At 41.3% G+C, this 12,698-nt stretch overlaps 1 pseudogene; it reads left to right on the forward strand.

The window, feature by feature from the left end:
• Positions 1-6,701: 6,701 nt before the first annotated feature.
• LOC102829849 lies at positions 6,702-7,286 on the forward strand (annotated as a pseudogene).
• The last annotated feature ends 5,412 nt before the right edge of the window (positions 7,287-12,698 follow it).

A 12,698-nucleotide genomic window follows, 5' to 3' on the forward strand; every position in this document is an offset into this window, starting at 1 on the left:
AGAAAGGTCCTGTAAGATGGGGAGGTAGAGAAGGTTACTAAGAGAGCAAAGGTTCCTCTGACTGAGTTTCCAAATGTCAGGCAAAGGAGTTTCCACACTTTTCTTCTGTGCATTCTATATACTTGTGTTCAGGGCCTGGGATAGTGAACTTGACAGATCAGGCTCTGCTGTTACGCACCTTTGGTTGGGCAGGAAACAAGAACAGTACATAACTGAACAAGTAAGTTATTAATTGTTAAGTTGGGTAAAGATTAGGAAGAATGCATTCTGGTTGCTACTCTGAAGGGAACCTGAAGGAGTGTCATTTAAGTTGAGTTTGGAAAAAGTATGAAAGAGTATAGAACATTCTGAAAGGCGTAGCACACACATACAAAGGTTCTGGGCTGGGAAGATGCTTGTCCTGTGGAGGAACAAAGTGCTACCTGATATGCCTGGAGCATGTAAGCATGTTGGGGGTCTGTGGTATAAGAAGAGGCTAGAGAGTGGATAGGAGCTTTGTAGGTTATGGCCATCACCTACCTCAGAGCCTTGGAACCTTCATGACGGTTGCATGTATGGACTGTCCTTAACATTCAGACAGATCAACTATACTGACAGATAGAGGTCTCAACTCTTCTAATCATCAGAGGAGGAACCTGAGGGCCACAGAGCGAAGTTAGGGCTAGGATCCAGACTGCCCAGGATCCAGGCTGCTGCCCTCAGGCACTGAGTGCTAATACTGCTCTTGTTCTTGGGGCTTCCTCCTTACTTCCTGGCAGTTGTTTCTTCTAGCCACCCTGAAAGTTCTGATTTGAACTGGCTTACCCTTCTACTTCTGGAGCCCTGGTGTGGTGCTTTGGGCTAATGCGTCTGACAGCAAAGTCAGTTTGAATTGCAAGGTCAGTGGTTCAAGCTCACCAACTGCTCTTTGGAAACCCTATACAGGGTCGCTATGGGTCGGAATCGACTCGACGGCACTTAACAACAATCCTTCTATTTCTAGCCCAACTACAGCCACCAAGACTCTTCCCTAAAATTAGTTATTGGTGTTCCTGGGAGAAAAGTAAGTCACTAAACACTCGTTCAGGGATTCCTAGTTTGGGGTGCATGGGCTGCGGGAATGCCTATGACCTCTAAGGCACTACCCCTTGCCCAAACAGTATCAGTGTCCCTAAATTCTGCTAAAAGAGGGACATTGGGGAGATTTTTATATCAGTTGACTATGGTAGTTGGTTATGATATCAGTTGACACTATATGATAAGAACTGTACTGCTAACCCCAAGGTAGGTGATTCAAACCCACCAACTGCTCCTTAGAAAGCCTATACAGGATCACTATGAGTCAGAATCGATTCAACAACAGTTAACAACAATAGCAACATGGTAGACCTGGGATCCAGTCTGGCTTATATCTCTCTCAGCTGTATAATTTATTTTCCATTTCTTCACACTTAATAATGGGTACAATAATTAATGCCTTTTATCTGCATGAGGATGGAAGGAAATAATGCCGGTGTGGTTATGTACCGTGAAGTAGGTTCTGACTCATAGTGACCCCGTACAGGGATTCTGAGGCTGTAAATCTTTATGAGAGCAGAAATCCTCATCTTTCTCTGACAGACCAGCTGGTAGTTTCGAACTGCTGACCTTAAGGTTAGCAGTCCGACTGATTTTTTTGTAAATGTTCGGTAATTGCTAACTCATCATCACTACCACCACCACCACCATCATCTTCCTCATCGACAGTCATAGTCTTGGAGTTAGTTACCAGGTCCTGCTTGCCATCGTGGTCTTTACCTTTGACTCAAGTCACCTCTCATGAACACACAAAAATTTGAAATCTCCTCAAAAGGTGGCTCTGTATCTGACCCCAGTTACCTCCTTGTTATGATTCCATTGTCTCATCATGAAACTGACCAGTGTGTGTCATGGTCTTTTCTGGACAGGATATAGTCTAGTGGACGTGATGGAAAATACAGGTCTGAGGATGCCATGATTGGAGTGAACATGAGTTTCTACTGTACATTCAGAGGAGCCCTGATGGTTAGTCATTGAGCTGTTAACTGCAAAGTCAGCAGACCAAGCTCACCAGTGCTCCATGGGAGAAAGATGAGACAGTCTGCTCTCATAAACTCATAAAGATTTACAGTCTAAGAAATCTTAAGAGTAGTTCTACTCTGTCCATTAGGGTCACTATGAGAATTGACTCAGTGGCAGTGGGCTGGGTTTTTATTGTACATTCAAGGAGTAAATAATGGACTCATATCTTCCTGGGAAAAGGTAGCTATCAGAATAGATAGATCTATAGTTTTGTTTCTGTAACAGTTTTATTGAGATGTAATTCACATATCACACAATTAACCCATTTAAAATATATAATCCATATTCAGTGTATATTAGTTTCATCAGTACAGTTAACTTTAGAATATTTGCATCACTTCAAAAGGAAACCCTGAACCCCTGTCCAAGACTGAAACTCAAAGGGAACACACGAGTAGGCATGTAAGCTTGCTGTCAATCTCATTGGTCTACTTGTGAGTGGGGAAAGGCTGAGTATGACCACATTCTATAGACTCCTGTCAACCTTGAGATGAGACAGAGAAGAGGAAGGTCTGGTTGGTCTGAAGTTTGGGGAGACTTAGGAACTCCTGAACCCATGGACACTGACCTAGCCACAAAGGACTAGAGCTGAGAGTGAAGTTTCCAGCTAATAAAGAAGTGAGTGGAAGTTCACAAGAATGCCCAAACTTGAAGATTTGACCTAGCTTCAATGACTTGGTGACCAGAGTCCAACCAGAGGAAGATAAAGAAACTTGATAAAGGAAACAAGTGTAAATTGCTACAATTTAATGAACTTGACCTATACTTACAGATGTAGTAGCTCAAAATACCAACTTAGAGGGAAAGGGGCTGTGTGCTGAGGACCGTGGGGGGCGGGAGGCAGGCTTGCAGGGTATACCCTTTGGTTGGGTGATGATGCATGGATGGGATGGTAACTATGGCAATGAAACGATGTATGATAGAATGAATGTAAAACTAATGTTCTCCCATGTAAACTATCACATAATTCACAATAAAACATTTATATATGTATATATATACATATATAAACCCAACTTGGAGGGAAGGAGTCTTCACATCCTATCCCATCTGTGTACAGGGTTGATAGGAAAGGGCAACTTAGACATTGGCTACCTAAAATGGGGTGGGGGGAGGTGCTATAAAGGCATGAAGTGGCTGTCTTACAAGTTTTCAAGAGGGAATTTCATTTTAGAGTGTTTGGGGGAAGGTAGAATCCCCACTGAATTGTTTTCATCTTGTCTAGATGGGTTTGGTGAAAGGAGATGGGGATAAGACTCTTTTGATTCCATAGTGAGTAATTGTTATCATGACTAATTGCGATAGTCATAACTGTAAAGGTAAAAGTTTTGTAACATAAAGGGGGAAGTAGTTAATCTTACATACCAGGAACAGAGGACTCTAGGACCATCAAGAGAGAAGAGTGTGAGTAGAATATGGGATCCTAACCAGAGAAGCAGTGACACCAGAGATGGAGGAAGAGATGATGGCATGGAGAGATAGAGCATCTGAGGACTCTAGACTCTTGGAAAGAGAAAGGCTGTGTGCTGGCAATCAAGAGGCTGCCTTGCAGAATGTGTCCTCTGGTTGTTTAAAAGATTGTCTATTACTGAGTGTTTTGGTGTGCAACAACAAAAAAAAAAACAGAGGGAATAGAAGCAAATACTATTAAATGATGATGCATAGAGGGAATTGTAATCATTGCAATGCAACAAACTAAGACAGGATGAGTGCAAAACTGATGTTTTCCCATGTAAACTTTCACTTAACTCACAATAAAAGCTTTATAAAATTTTTTTAAAAACAACCATTTCCTTAAAAAAAAAAAAAATTATTTGGGCCTCCTCCTCTTCATTCATGAGGTGGAAGCCTGTTCTCTCTCTGTAAGAACGTCTATACGTAATAATTCTGCATTTCTTTTATATGCCAAAAAAAAAGAAAAGAAAAGAAGAAACCCTGTATCCCATCACTCCCTACTCCACTATCCAGCCCTGTTGTTGTTAAGTGCCATCAACTCAGTTCTGACCCATAGCGACCTTGTACAGGATGTCTGCGGAATAGCTGGTGAGCTCGAACTGCCTACCTTGCAGTTCAAAACTCACTTTGTGGTCCAGTGCATTAACCCACAGTGCCACATCAGGACAACCACTAATCTACTTTGTCTCTATTTTTGTTGGTAGTTGTCCTCTGGTAGATCCTGTTTCATAGCAACTCCCGTGCATGCAGAGTAGAATTGCTTCCTAGGGATTTCAAGGCTGTGATCTTTCAGAAGTAGATCACCAGGTTTGCCTTTTGAGGTGCCTCTTTGTAGGTTTTGGAGTCCTTGTGTGGTGCTGTGAGATAAAGCACTAGACTGAAATGTTGGCGGTTCAAACTCACCAGTCATTCCTCAGAAACCCTATACAGGGTTGCTATGAGTAGGCACCGACTAGTTAGCACTTAACAACAACTGCATCTCAACAGGAAAGGTTTGAATTTTTCTTATTTAACAAGTTTGAGGTAGAGAATGGGTATGTGCCCAGTAATATCTGTCAAGTTGCCCTTCCTTTTTCAATTCTATGGGCATCTGCTGAGGAGTTATTGTCCTGCCTCTGTTTTGGATAGCCCTCGACTGAAATGGGCCCCTTGCAGGGTATGGGATAGAGAAATCACTTCTAAACTGCCTTGCTCAGCGGCTACTAGGTGTTGTTGGTGCCATAGAAGCTGTAGGCACAATTAGGACTTTAACTATTTGTATAAGTATAAATTGGAGTCCTTGTGTGGACAATAGGACAAAAGCTGCAGACCACAAGGCTGGAGGTTCAAACTCACCAGCCGTCCCTCAGAAACCCCACACAGAGAGGGTTGCTGTGAGCTGGAATAACAACAATGTCCAAAATTTCCTGTTCTATATTAAAGCAGTCGTTAGGACAGATCTGAAGTTTTTTCAGGCTTTTTGTCTGACTCAGTTGGGTGGTCAGGTTCTTCTTTCCCACTGTACCACCAAGCAGGTGCTTTTCATATCTGCGTTTCTATTGTGCAAGATTATAAAAGTTTGCATGTAAGGGATCTCATCCTACTTTCCTGATTTTTGACAGAACAATTCAAGTTGTAGGATAGCATAACAATTTAAGGATCTATTCAAAGCCATTTCTACCCCCTAATCTAGATGGTAAGGAGCTCTGGTAGATAGTGGTTATGAATCGGGCTGTGAACCTTAAGGTCAGCCATTTGAAACTACCAGCGGCTCTGTGGGAGAAAGATGAGGCTTTCTGCTCCCGTAAAGATTCACAGCCTCGGAAACGCTGTACAGGGTCGCTATGGGTCAGAACCAACTCAAAGGCACTTAACAACAACAGCAGTCTAGATGGTAAATAGACCAAGTTGTATTACAGTAAAACATTATTCTTTTTAGTCATAGGGGCATATCCATAAACATACCAATCAGACACGATTCATCCTAATGGACTTTCCTTCCGGATGGAAGCTTTCATTGTTCTCTTTACAGTGGTTCACAGACTGGATTTGTCCTAATGGACTCTTTTCCCTTCTCTTTTCTTTCCTTTTCTTTTCAGGTGTGTACCCACACAGAGACTAGTTCCAAAGGGCTTTTTTTGGGATTCAGGCCTGTGCTCCCATTTTTCAGATACAGAGGTTAGCCAAACCAGGAAGAGAAAGAGAAATAGAACTAGAAGGGGCACGTTGAGGAAATTACTTCCTGCCTGCTGTGCCCTTATGTGCACACCCAGAATAAAGCAAGGGGATCTCAAAAGTGAAGGTGATGGTCAGTGCAGGAGACACACAGTTGAAGACTCCCAAGAAAAAGATTCTTGTCAGCGCCTCTAGGAGTGTTCGGTTACTGTGCTCCCGGGCTTCCCTGTCCAATGGCCAGCGGGCCTTCCAGCAAGCAATATCACCCACAAAGGAGACTAAGTATCCTTGCTAGTAATACCTACTACTACTTACGGGGGAAGTCCATGAGGTCTCTCAGTGTGGTTGCCAGAAATGTTGCCAAATTGAAATGAGGGTGTGTCACCTATCACTGTAGTCAATCACAGAGACAGGGATAACTCCAATCCAAACTTTATTAACAGACAGCCATCAGTCTGGAGGACAAGGAGTATAATTTCTCAAGACTGTCCTGCCCTTTACAAAGAGCAGATACATTATATAGGGCAAATTACATTTGGATGTACACTTAATCTATTTTAACATCAGGATAGTATTCTTTGGGAAAAGAAATAATACAGCAATAAACTTTCTCAAACATTCTACCTTTAGGGAAAAATAAACAATACATCAACAAACTTCCTCAAACATTCTACCTTTTGGGTCTTAGCTGCTTAGTTCCTGAGATAACAATCTGGGTGGGGTTAAGCGTGTTCTAGTCTCCTTGTCCTGTTCTTCAAGGACAGTGAGATCATCTTGGCTAATTTTTAAACTAACTTCCTCATTTGCAGGGTCCTCATTTATTGAGACCCAATGACTAAACTGACTCCATTTTGTCTAAGTGGATAGATCCATGCTATCAGACTTACAGGAGGTTTTTGCAAAATCAAAGCACATAATGCTGAAAGTAGAGTTCTAAGTTTTAGAAGAACCAGTTACTGGTGAAAATGACAAAATCAGGTACTCGGGATAGGTTTGCCTGAGACCCATCCTGAATGAGGGAGTTCTACCACTACTAGAAGGAAGTCATGCAGAGCAAAGACCCAAACCCTGAGTACCTGCCATCATTGAATGTGAGGTCTGGCTGCAAAGTCAGGGACAGTTGGTAATGATGATTACCCAGAACATTGACAAGCTAGATACCAAGGCTAGTACCAAGGACCTTCTGGAAATCCACAATAGCTTATTTAAAATTCAATGCATCTCTTATGGAATATGACCAAGAGTTAAATAGTCCAATTTGTTCAACATTATCAGGAAAAGGTTCTGCAGAACCTGAAACCAAGTACACTATAATCCCATTTGGAAACTACCCTGGTGTGAGGAGGCAGGGTCGTTTCCAAATGGAAACACGGGCAAGTCTTATGGTTTGAAGAAAATCTGGATCCGGTCATTCTGGAGGAGTCAGAACTTGCTATTCTAGGGATGTTTACTTGTGGGAACCTCTTCTGTGGTTTATCCCACTGTCATGTTTGCCCCCACCAGGTGTCTGCCAACGAAGTGCCAGTGGCTGAATTTAACATGGGAACACCTCAGTCATAGATAGATTCAGGTTTCATTTCCAGGGGCCTGCAACATAATTCTTCCTGAAGCCTTTGTCTAAGCATAGCCACATTGTTGGTTTGATGGTCTTCAAGCATTAGGGAAGTTAAAGAATTCAAATGGTGTCTAAACTTGTGCCTAGACTTGAAATGGAGTTAGGGCTTCTGCTGTAGACTGCAGCCTTCCACAAACCAAGTAACTATATGGAACTGAAACTGTTTCTTAATTTCCTGGGGAAAGAAGAAACGATAGTACATCTAAGAACTAGACCACAAATGAGGAGAAGCAGTCTTCTGGATGGCGAAAGAAATACTGGAAAATTCCAAAATATCCTCTGGTCCCCTAGTGGGAATCCAAACCTCTTGATAAGTGATAGAAACTTAGAAGTGACAACAAAAACTGTTTTGAAGGAGGAATCAGAGAACTATAAAGTTAGTACAATTTATTTGGTTTGAACTGGCGCTGCAGGTTAAATGCACTGAACTGCAAAGTTGGTTTGAACTGCAAGGTTGGTAGCTCAAGCTCACTAGCTGCTCCTTGGAAAGCCATGTAGGGTCGCTATGAATTGTAACAGACTCGATGGCACATAACAACAACAAACATAAGATACCTTTAAAGTGTTTGGTTGATGATTGGGAGGGGGGAAGTGTATAATTAGATTGTCTTTTAAATGTAATTTTTTAAAAAAAGTAATTTAATAAGAGACTTTGGAGAAAGACGGTGAAGTAGGCAGACACTCTAAGCAGACCATCTGCAACAAAGACATGGGAGACCAAGTGAAACAGATACAGATGGTGATCTCATAACCCTGAGCTTCAAAGGATGGGACAGAGATCTGAACTGAGTCCCGACTGGAAAAGGAAGTAGAATAAGAGCAGTGAAAGAAAAGAAAAATGGGTGGACTTACATATGACAGGAATTCCAGAACAGGAAGAGACAAAAAACAACAACAACATAGAAAATGCTGTCCAAGAGTTGTTGGAAGAAAACTTCCTGAATATCATGAGACACCATAAGATAGTCATTAAAGAAGTGGAATGAACTCCAAACAGGATAGACCCTGAAGAAAAACACCAAGACATATTAAAATCAAGCTTTACAAAACCAAAGACCAGGAGAGAATCCTGAGAGCAGTTCAAGAAAAACAAAAAGTTAGCTACAAAGGAAAACTAATAAGAAAACTAAGCTCTGCTTTCTCAGAATAAAGTATGAAGGTAAGAAAACAATGTAATACTTTTATATATATATATATATATATATATATATATATATTTGTTGTTGTTGTTAAGTGCCATCAAGTCAGTTCTGACTCATAGCAACCCTGTATAGGGTTTCTGAAGAGTGGCAGGGGAGCTTGAATTGCCAACCTTGTGGTTCATATCAACTTTGCAGTCCAGTGCATTAACCCAAAGCACCACAGAGTTTTATACATATATAAAAGAAAAAAATTGCCTACCAAGAATCATATACCCAGCAAAATCATCCATCAAATATGGCAGCAAAATTAGGACATTTCCAGATAAACAGAAATTAAAAGAATTTGTAAAAAAAAAAAAAAGACCAACCTTACAAAAAATACTAACAGGACAAACAAGATGGCAGATCAGATAAAAGTGCAATGAGGAGCTCCATCAACAACAACACAGACTACCAGACCAAGCAAGCGCAGGGGATGGTGCCAGAACTCTGAACCACATATAAAGGAATATTTAGAAGTGGAAGGCTTACAGCTAGGGGAATTTGTAGCAGAAGCAAGAAATCCATTGCTTTCTAATCCAAGACACTCAGCTGCTCCAGGAGCCGCCATCTTGGGCGAGACCTCTGGGAGGTCAGTCTATGATCAAAACAATTGCAAGGTGAAAGAAGGTAAAAGTAGAGGAACAGAGATCCAGGTGGCGAAAAGGTGAGGTAGATTAAAAGATAAAATAGACTGTCTTAAATGGAGGGAAGAATGAATGGAATATAAGGTAACCACAATGGTGGGGATGAGGTGGGGGGTTTAGTTCGGGTGTTTGGGAGGGCAATACAAAAAGGGGGAGGAGGTGGAAGAACAAGATAGATAGGGGAACACTGAGACAGGTTTACATGGCCTAAGTGGGACAGAGGTAAATAGTGATGCATGCTCAACCTTGGAACAACAGGGCTCTGTGATACAGGGATCTAGGCATAGTTTGAAGAGGGTAAATAATACTAAGATGCTTGACTGTCTTATGAATATTGGTTTCCCTTGCCTACTACTGTAAAATAGACACTTGAGTGGAATAGAAAGGAAGGTTGGGAAACATGATTAGAGAAAACTTGTAAGCCCGCCTTCAGGCTATAACTGATTGGAATACCTAAAAGGGGTTCCAGAACTTGCCCAGTGAAATAGGTCTCTTGCAAAGCCTTTGCAGAGTATAGGACCTTAGGTGGATTCCTGAATCCCATCCAGATCCTTATGAGGTGGGACATTCCCACTAGCAAGTACAAGCAGACCAGCCTGGAATAGCCAGAGCAACAGAAGATACATCTTCAAAGAAAGAGCATCAGGAAAAACCCAAAACAAAAATTCCAGCATGACTAACTACTACAAGAATAAGCAAGCTGTTCTCTGGGAAGCCATCAAGGAAAGCAATTAAGTTCCTTCAGGACAAATTCCCCTCTAAGACTGAAACTCAAAGGGAACACATGGGCAGGCATGTAAACTTGCTGGCAACCACATTGCTCTACTGGTGAGCAGAAGAGGGAGAAAAACAGCGATGAAGAAATGGGGTGAGTTCAACCACAGTCCATTGACCCCCGTCGACTTGGAGATGAGAGAGAGAAGAGGAAGGGCTGGTTGGTCCAAAGTGTGGTGAGACCTGGGGACATTGCAGACCATGGACAAGGACATAGCCACAGAAGGCTAGAGTTGAGAGTGAAGCATCAGCTGATACAAAGTGAGGGGAGATGCACAAGAACACCCAAACTTGCAGATAGTATCCATTTGACCTAGTCTCGATGGCTTGATAATCAGAACTCCAATAGTGGAAGATTACCAAAAAAAAAAAAAATGTTTTTTTTTTTTTTTAAAGGAAACAAAGGTAAATTGCTACAATTTGATGAACCTGACCTATACTCATGGCAGTAGTAACTCTAAATACCAACAGAGAGGGAAGGAGTCTTCACATCAAGTATCAATGCTATCCCCACTGTACACAGGGTAGATAGAGACGGGCAACTTAGACATTGACTACCTAAAATGAGGGGACGATAAAGGCACAAAGTGACAGGCTTACAAGGTTTCAAGAGGGAGTTTAGTTTAATAGTGTGGTGGGGCGGGGGTGGGGTAAGAAAGAGTCCCCATTGAATGGTTTTCATCTTGTCTAGATGGGTCTGGTGAAAAGAGATGAGGATAAGATTCAAATGATTCAATAGTGAATAATTGTTATCATGACTAATTGAAACTCACACAATTGTAAAGGTAGAAGTTTTGTACAAAAACAGGGGATTGGTTAATCTTAGAGTCCAGAAACAGAAGACCTTAGGACCATCATGGTAGAAGAGCACAAGCAGAAGGTGGGACCTTATCCAGAGAAGCAGCCATCCCAGAGAAGGAGACAGAGATAGGGACATGGAGAAAGGGAGTGGCTGAGGACTCCAGATACATGGGAAGAGAGGGACTAAGACCCGGTGGACAGAAGGCAGACTTGCAGAATGTGCCCTTTGGAGGTGTAAATTATTATATATGCCGGAGTGGGCTTTTTGTTTGTTTGTTTGTTTAAAAAAGAAAAAGCTGAAGTGGATAGAGAGAAATACTGTTAACTAATGGTACATGGAGGGGATTATAATCATTGTAATGAAACAAGGTGTATGATTTGTTGAATGTAAAATTGATGGTCTGCCCTGTAAATTTTTATTCAGTCCAAAATAAAAACCTTAAAATAAAATTTAAAATTGTTTAAAAGCATGGTCCCAGGATCATAAAAAAAGAAAAATCATGTGCAGCGCTTGTGATCCCTGCCTAGAAAAGCGATGGCAGCCAGTAAAGGTAGCAGCATGGAGAGATAGCAGTGGAAGTGAAAAGGCACAAGCGGCAGCCAAAACCAGTCACTATCATTGTCTAGTACAAACAGTTGTTAGGTGCCATTGACTTGGTCTCTCTGCCGTTTTTTTCATTAAAAATTTTTGCCATTAAAAAAAATGAAAAACTACAGGGAGTTCTTTGGCCAGTGAACCAACAACAGCAGACAGTAACCTGAGGTTAATATACATGGCAATTCCATCCAGAACTCAACACAGATATAGAAGTGGTAGTGGTGGTGGTTGTGTACCATTAAGTCAGTTCCATAGCAATCGTGTATAGGTTTCCAAGGGTGTAAATCTTTATGGAAGCAGAAAGCCTCATCTGTCTCCAGTGGAGTGACTGGTAGATTCAAACTGCTGACCTTGAGGTTAGCAGCCCAGCTCTTAGTCCACTATGCTACCAGGGCTCCTGATACAAAAGCATTCAAAGTAAAACAGACCTACAAAACTGAATATACAGAACTAGAGATATAGTTGCAACAACAACAACAACAAAAAAAAACTATAAAGTAAAAAGAGGGAATACTGTAGTTACAGAACTTTCAAATGATGGAGAAATCAAGTAGATTTCAAGAGAAAAATGAAATAAATAAAAATAAACCTAACCACAACCCTAAAAACTAGACCAACCGTTACTTCTAGCCCTAGCCCAATCCTTACCCTAAAAAAAAAAAAAAAAAGTTTAGCCTCAATTGTATTTTTGCTATTTGGGGTGGTTGCTATTTGGGCAAAGATAAAAGCAGAGGAGGTAAATACTTGTGTTCTTTAATCTTACTTTTATGTAAAGTTTTGGACATTGTTGTTATTAGGTGCTATTGAGTCAAATTTGACCCATAGCAACCCTATGCAAACAAAATGAAACATTGCCCAGTCCTGCACCATTCTCAAAATTTTTGCTGTTTGAGCCCATGCTGCTGCTACTATGTCATTCCAATGTGGGGTTTTTCCTCTTTTCACTGACTCTCCACTTTTATAAGCATGATACCCGTCTCCAGGGATTGGTCCCTCCTGATAACATGTCAGAAGTAAGAGAGACAAAATCTCACCATCCTTGCTTGGTAAGGAGAATTCAGGCTGTACTTTTTCCAACACAGATTTGCTAGTTCTGGTACTTTTAATATTCTTCTTTAATACCATAATTCACATGCACTGATTCTTTTACTATAATCCTTTTTTGCCCAACTTTCACATGCATATGAGGCAATTGGAAATAAGTATTGGTAGAAAATAAAAGTCTCCCTATGCAGTTGGTAATTTATGGTATCAAGATATTAGCTTAAAGAACAAACAAGATGGGGGATCGGGTGGAAGTACTGTAAAGGAGCTCCGCCAACAACAACACAGAATACACGACCAAGCAGGCTCAGGGGATGGTCCCAGAACTCTGAACCACATATAAAGGAATA

Source organism: Chrysochloris asiatica, unplaced genomic scaffold, assembly GCF_000296735.1.
Source record: "Chrysochloris asiatica unplaced genomic scaffold, ChrAsi1.0 scaffold00087, whole genome shotgun sequence".
Lineage (NCBI taxonomy): Eukaryota > Metazoa > Chordata > Mammalia > Afrosoricida > Chrysochloridae > Chrysochloris > Chrysochloris asiatica.